General features: G+C 34.3%; 1 pseudogene; it reads right to left on the bottom strand.

Annotated features, from left to right (window-relative positions):
* The window catches only part of LOC137632486 (uncharacterized), a 256,035-nt pseudogene extending 249,448 nt beyond the window's left edge, over positions 1-6,587 (bottom strand).
* Positions 6,588-7,104: the final 517 nt, after the last annotated feature.

A 7,104-nucleotide genomic window follows, 5' to 3' on the forward strand; every position in this document is an offset into this window, starting at 1 on the left:
CATTCATGAGCGACCTTTAAACCTTTAAACCGGTGGCGTATTATATTAAGAAAAATCCTGCTCACAATACCGAATGGCATTATACAAGATAGAGTAATGAACTACTTCATCAAACTTTATTATAATCGACTTGAATAACTTTTCAAGAGTGGAAAAGAACAAAAACAAAATATGAACAACTAGGCCTACAGTGAGCCCTTCCTTAATAATAAAACTCTAGAGTAACAGAACTCCCCTAGGCTCAGAAAGTTTAGGCCTAAGCAAGTTTTCGGTCTCGGTTATGCCTACTTCCTTTCTACAGCCAATACCAAAGAAATAGCAGTGTATTGTATGAAGGTTGCGTCCCTCTAAACATTTCTCCGCCATCAGCAGCAGAAGAATTTTACGAAGCGAAATGAGTTCTGGGAAAGTGAACCTCATATACCGCCATTGCATAAAAAATATTGCTTAGTTGTACTAAAAGTCCACTTCTCATAGCCTCAACTGTCACTGTTTCTGTGAATGAAAGAGCACATGGAACTGGTTTCTACGTTCTACGTGTTTTGATAACGGAAACATTTCGGTTTTGGATGAAACCACACGTCGAATATAATTAGATTATAATTATTCTTTAAATAGTGCGTCAGATGTAAGTGACTGGTTCATATCATTAAAAACTTATACCAAGACATTAATTTCAGATATCCAATGCACTGAGCAATGAAAGTGGCTGGGCTGATGCTTTCTTGACTGGACTACTTTTGTTGGAGATTGAGGCCACATTGCAACTAGTCCACAATACACATTTGATTATGGAAGAGGTTCCAGGGTCCTGGTGTGGACTAACTGTCGTTTTACTTCATCAATAATACCGAGAGTTCCCACCGGTTTTCTGTCTTGACATTTTAGTCTAAGTCGGCAAGTTCTGGTGGAATAAAATTATATTGATACGACGCACTCTTTAAAAGTGGCTGAATGGTGAGATTCCATTCTGGTATATAAACAAAACTGATATACAATAATTTAATGTTTTCATTACTGCATTTGGCCGAATTGCATTAACAGATGTTACATTTACCGGTAAATTGCTTGAAATTATTTTGAAATATTTGACAATTGCTTAAATAGTAGTTAAATAAAATAAAGGCAAACTTAAGAGCTCTTTAAAAGTGGGAAATTAAAAAATAAAATAAAATTAAGACAGTGATCAGTATTAGCTCATATTACAGCAAGAGAATGGCAAATTTTCTATTTCGTAAGAAAGGTTAGTCAAAAGGGAAACGATGGTTTTACCTACCAAGATAATTGGAAAATGTATGATGTACCACAAAGTTAGCAAAAAAGAATGGGTATAAATAAAGACCCCCCATCCTTATTTACTAAGAGACATCAACAAGAAGATCGCCAGCAAGTTTAACTCGGTTGAAATAAAAGCAAACGACAAAAGTTAGATGAAAATCTCAAAGATTGGGCCTTGAAAGGATTATCATTAAAAGAAGAATAACACCCAATCCTCCCGAGGTGTTGTTAGGCAATGTAAGTCACAGATCACCAAGTCTGTGAACCGATTTTATTGCAATTTTCTTTTATTCATATCTTCAAATAATATGAACGCAAGGTGACTAGATATTTTGAAACGGACACTGAAATGCTGCCGTACATATTTGAAGTATTTATAAATTATATAAGTTATGCACTGTATACCATTCATTGTTTCAGAAATAGACATCGCGTATTCCTATTTTTTTTTCTGTCTTCCAAATTTGATGAAATAGGCCGTTTTTTTATACTGGCAAGAAAGTGCAGGTCTAAATCCTCGATTATACACATTGACTTTCATATTAACTATGCGCAAAAAATACTATGGTTTCAAATCACCATTTCAGTCTAGAAACATGTCGTTTCCATTTACGCCAATATAGCATTGGAAAGGAAGCCAAATAAAAGAGTAATTATTTGGCGTATTTCTGAAGTGTAACGCCAGATGGTCACTACAGTTTGCAGATCACACCATTGAAAAATATATTGCTACATTTAGTTAACCATCATCTATCAGAAGCAGTTATCATACGCTCTCAAATAGTTTTATGGTAAATTCAACAGACAACTTCTTCCTGCTCATATTACGTGCTTTAGATGTAAGTATCAAGACCCACAAAACTACTTGGTGGCTAAAATCATTCGTACGTCTATAGCAGTGGTTCTTAACCTTGTTGGAGGTACTGAACCCCGCAATTGTCATATTGTCATACTCATGGAACCCTTCTTAGTTATATATATATATATATATATATATATATATATATATATATATATATATATATAGAGAGAGAGAGAGAGAGAGAGAGAGAGAGAGAGAGAGAGAGAGAGAGAGAGAGAGAGAGAGAGAGAGAGAGAGAGAGAGAGAGAGAGAGGTGTGAATGAAATAAAGAGGAAAAGAAACAGAAAGTTACACCTAAATATATCAACAAAATATGAACTTCACACAAAAACAGCAACATAATGAATACTTATTGCAAATCAATTCGACTTTTTCAGTTGCCTTTCAGAGACAATTTCAGAAATCCTAGGCTTAACCTTGGCAAAAGCCACTCTCATATCATTTGTGGTGCTTTACCTCCTCCGAACCCCTGGGGTTCGATCGAACCCAGGTTAAGAACCACTGGTCTATAGCAACGGTCACCAGACGAATGATGGAAAACGAACTTATTTTGCGGATCAAAGAAAATTTCTTGCTGATGATAAAGCTCGTTATTGGTAAGTAAAAAATATAAGCTTCAAATACTCGGCAATAACGTATTTGTAATTGCTTATATAATAAACAGTTAAATAAATCAAAATTCAAATAAATATAAACGAATAAAATACTATTACAAAGCCTTCATCTTTTATGAGCCTTTCTAGTTTAATTGCGGTATCAATTAGTATTCAAACTAAGAAAATATCCTACTCTAAACCCTGCTTACATCTTGTGGTGTGCTGGGATAATATATATATATATATATATATATATATATATATATATATATATATATATATATATATATATATATATATATATATATATATATATATATATATATATATATACATAATTTCGGTATATCACTTCTTCACATTTCATTAAGGCTCAACTTATCTCGCATTACGAGACCCAATTCCTTATGTCCTAACTTGTCCTTTCAATCAAAATAATAATGAAACCATGGCGTAAATACTTCACGTTAAACATATTACAGAAAATAGCAATATCTTGACAGAAAATAAGCCCCCTTTTATAAATATCACTCTACTGCAACATTACTGGGCCTTTTATAAATATCACTCTACTGCAACATTACTGGGCCTTTTATAAATATCACTCTACTGCAACATTACTGGGCCTTTTATAAATATCACTCTACTGCAACATTAATGGGCCTTTTATAAATATCACTCTACTGCAACATTACTGGGCCTTTTATAAATATCACTCTACTGCAACATTACTGGGCCTTTTATAAATATCACTCTACTGCAACATTACTGGGCTATTCAATTGTAGAACTCCTGAATTGTGTAGAATGTAGATGTTGTGATATGATAATACAACCCGAATTGCATGCTGCATTTGATAGTGTATGCGGTTACAATAAAAGACTTTCAAATGGATCGAATTTGATGGTGATACAATGGAAACATTCATAACTATTTCACAGTTGGTTTTTTTAACAATGGGGGAAATACTCTGACCAAAAAGTGTACACAACGTAAGAATAGAAAATGAACGAGACTAAATATAAATAACACTGATTCTATTTATAAAAAAAAGAGAAAAAAACTAGATTAGCCCCACCGGAGAGATCATTGTAGGTCGAGAAGAGGACTCCAATAATAAAGGAAGATGATGATCTTTGAACCCTAGTTCATTATCACAATCAAATTGAGGAGGGGTTAGATTTCTGGTTCTCAAGTCTTTGATTTGATTTCCGTAATTCGGAACATATGCTGCATCGCTGGTGCAGGGGAGGCCATTCAGTCCCAAAGTTGTAACTGAAGGAAAACCCAGTCGCGCCATGAATTAATTAAAGTTAACCCTTTTACCCCCAGGCTATTTGGAAATTTCCAACCCTTAACCCCCAGGGGTTATTTTTTTTCAAGCACATTTTGCAATATATATTTTTTGAATTGCTCTAACAGCCTTAATTTTTGTCATAGAGAGGTCAGGTTGGTCTCTTTCTCCTGGAAAATGCCTGAAGTTTTTCAAAAAATTATCAAAAATATGCAAAAAAAAAAAAATGTAAATAGCAGTTTTTTTTGCAAGGACGTACCGGTACGTCCATGGGGGTAAAGGGATGAGTTTTGTGAAACGTACCAGTACGTCCTTTGGGGGTAAAGGGATGAGTTTTGTGAAACGTACCAGTACGTCCTTTGGGGGTAAAGGGATGAGTTTTGTGAAACGTACCAGTACGTCCTTTGGGGGTAAAGGGATGAGTTTTGTGAAACGTACCAGTACGTCCATTGGGGGTAAAAGGGTTAAGAGAGGCTGAACAGCCGGATGAAGTTCAAGTTAAAAAGTAAGCGCAGCTAAGCGGTAGGAGGGATACAACAAAGTAGGCAGGTAGGAGGGATACAACAAAGACCCTTTGGTAACGCCTACAGTGTGCCGTGTGAGTTGAGGGTGATACCAAACTACTTTTTTTTACTTTTAAACCTATGATGCAGCCACCACTGTCATCTGATTATCAGATTTAGCTAGTTCATGTCTGCAGAGCATCGCCTTTTTTTTATAATGGAGTGTATCAAGCTATTCGATCTCATACAATAGTCGCAAGATAGACGAGAATGCTATCAATTACCAAAAAAAGAATATATATATATATATATATATATATATATATATATATATATATATATATATATATATATATATATATATATATATATATATATATATCTATATATACATATATATACTGCGTATATATATATATATATATATATATATATATATATATATATATCTATATATACATATATATACTGCGTATATATATATATATATATATATATATATATATATATATATATATATATATATATATATATATATATATATATATATATATATATATATATATATATATATAACATTCCTGACTAAACGCGTAAACGTAATTAGGAATTATGAAAAACCAATTTCTGCAGGAATTACTAACACACACACACACACCAAAACATCGGTTACATTTGTTTAGGTTATCAGTCTCATTGCTATTTTCGATGATAAAAAAAAGGTGTAGCTTACCTTTGCAGCAGCAGGAAACGAGGTGAGGCCTTCGGAATGACGGAGAGCTTCATGATCATCTGAAGATGTCCGCCCAGGTAACTTCTACCATCGCATAAAAGCCCCTTTTTTATTTTCTCTTAGTTACCCCTCGGAATCGCGGATTCTGGGTCTTTTCGTTGGAAGCTGCCTCGAGTCACTGTTCTCCTTTTCCTTGTGCTGAAGATTTAATTGTCTAATACACCTGTTCAAGCGTTTCTTCTAGTTCGGCTTCAGGCCAAAATAGGGATTTCACAAGAGCTGCCTAATTCTTTTATTATCAGATGTTAGTGTGATATAACACGCTTATCAAATAACTAATAGCGCAATCTGGGGGAAATTGTTACAGGAAGACCAAATAGCGACTTCTAATATATTTTTGGGATTTATAAAAGGCCTGGAATACAAGATAGGTTTTTTTTGGAAAAAAAAAACTTAAATCCATTAGACGGCTAAAAGTATTATTGTAGTCTATGGTTAGCTTGAGGAACTTTTAATTAACTAGCCTGAGTATTAATTTGGAAAAAAATTTCTGCATCATTGCATTTGATAGTCCATGTTCTTTTTTAATGATAAGAGTACCCATTTAAAATGCTCGCAATTTAAAATGATAAAAAATACCTAAAAAATATCGCGTTAGATCAGCTACATCAAAATGTTCTTTATTTGCCAGGAAAAAAAATATTTTAAACAAAGTCCTGTGTTTCAATTTGGATATATAGTTATGGAAAGCCTTCGAGTATTAAGCATTGTATAGGCTACAATACGAACTTACACTAAACGAGATTGCCAACATTAACAATTACACTAAAGCAATGTAAATATCGGAACTGCCAGTGATTCTTAACATAGGCCTAATATACCAGCATACTCTGATAGGCCTAAGCTACACAGAAAAAGCTAAGGTACACATAAATAAATTTTGTTGTTCACAGTTACCACTGACAGTAAGCATTCGGGAAATGGTACAAAATCTACCTTTGGGGAGCATATAAAGTGCGAGAGAATGGCTAAAATGACACAACATTCTTTAAATAAAGTGAAATAGCCTGGTTTGTTCTCTCACCCCTCCTATACGGTTTACCAAGAACTCTCTCTCCTCTCTTATGGAGATTTCCTTTTAAAAAAAACATAAGTTCTCGTTCCTATGGGCCCAGAAATATAACGGATATGTAGACCTATAAGGCGAATGTATCATAAATACCCATCCGAAGGTCAATGGGTCACTAACACAGTTTATGGGGGCACACAACACATATTTCCAGGAGAAGAAACGCACAAACAACCTTCAACAGCCACGGCCACGACAATACTGACTCGGGCTTTTTGTTTGTCTCGTCCAGAGTTGCCAGATGGGTTAGTAGAAAAATCCCCCAAACAAGCTAAAAATCCCCAGAACTGCCTAAAATTCCCGATTTCCACAAATATATTCTCTTCTGACTTGATCACGTAGGGTTTATTAATATAGAAATTACTCAATATACTTCATGTGATTGCAAGCAAACTAATTGCAACGATATAAAGGTTTACTCGTGTTTGTTTCTTCATAGAAATGTGTACGGAATATCCCCATCAGACGCCCAAAATCCCCAAATCTAGGGATAAATTCCCATACCTGGCAACACTGGTCTCGTCCCCAGCCGTTCTCGTTCCGTCAGTGTAGCGAGCGCAAAATGGCTGCGTTCACTCATGATAATTCTCGCATTTTATGTGAACATTATATGTGAATCGAGAAAACAGCCTGATAAAGTTCCCATTAAATTGTTTAAATATAAAAAAATTAATAGGAACTTTATAATTTGAATATAATGCATCTATTT

This window comes from Palaemon carinicauda, chromosome 41, assembly GCF_036898095.1.
Source record: "Palaemon carinicauda isolate YSFRI2023 chromosome 41, ASM3689809v2, whole genome shotgun sequence".
In the NCBI taxonomy this organism is placed as follows: Eukaryota; Metazoa; Arthropoda; class Malacostraca; order Decapoda; family Palaemonidae; genus Palaemon; species Palaemon carinicauda.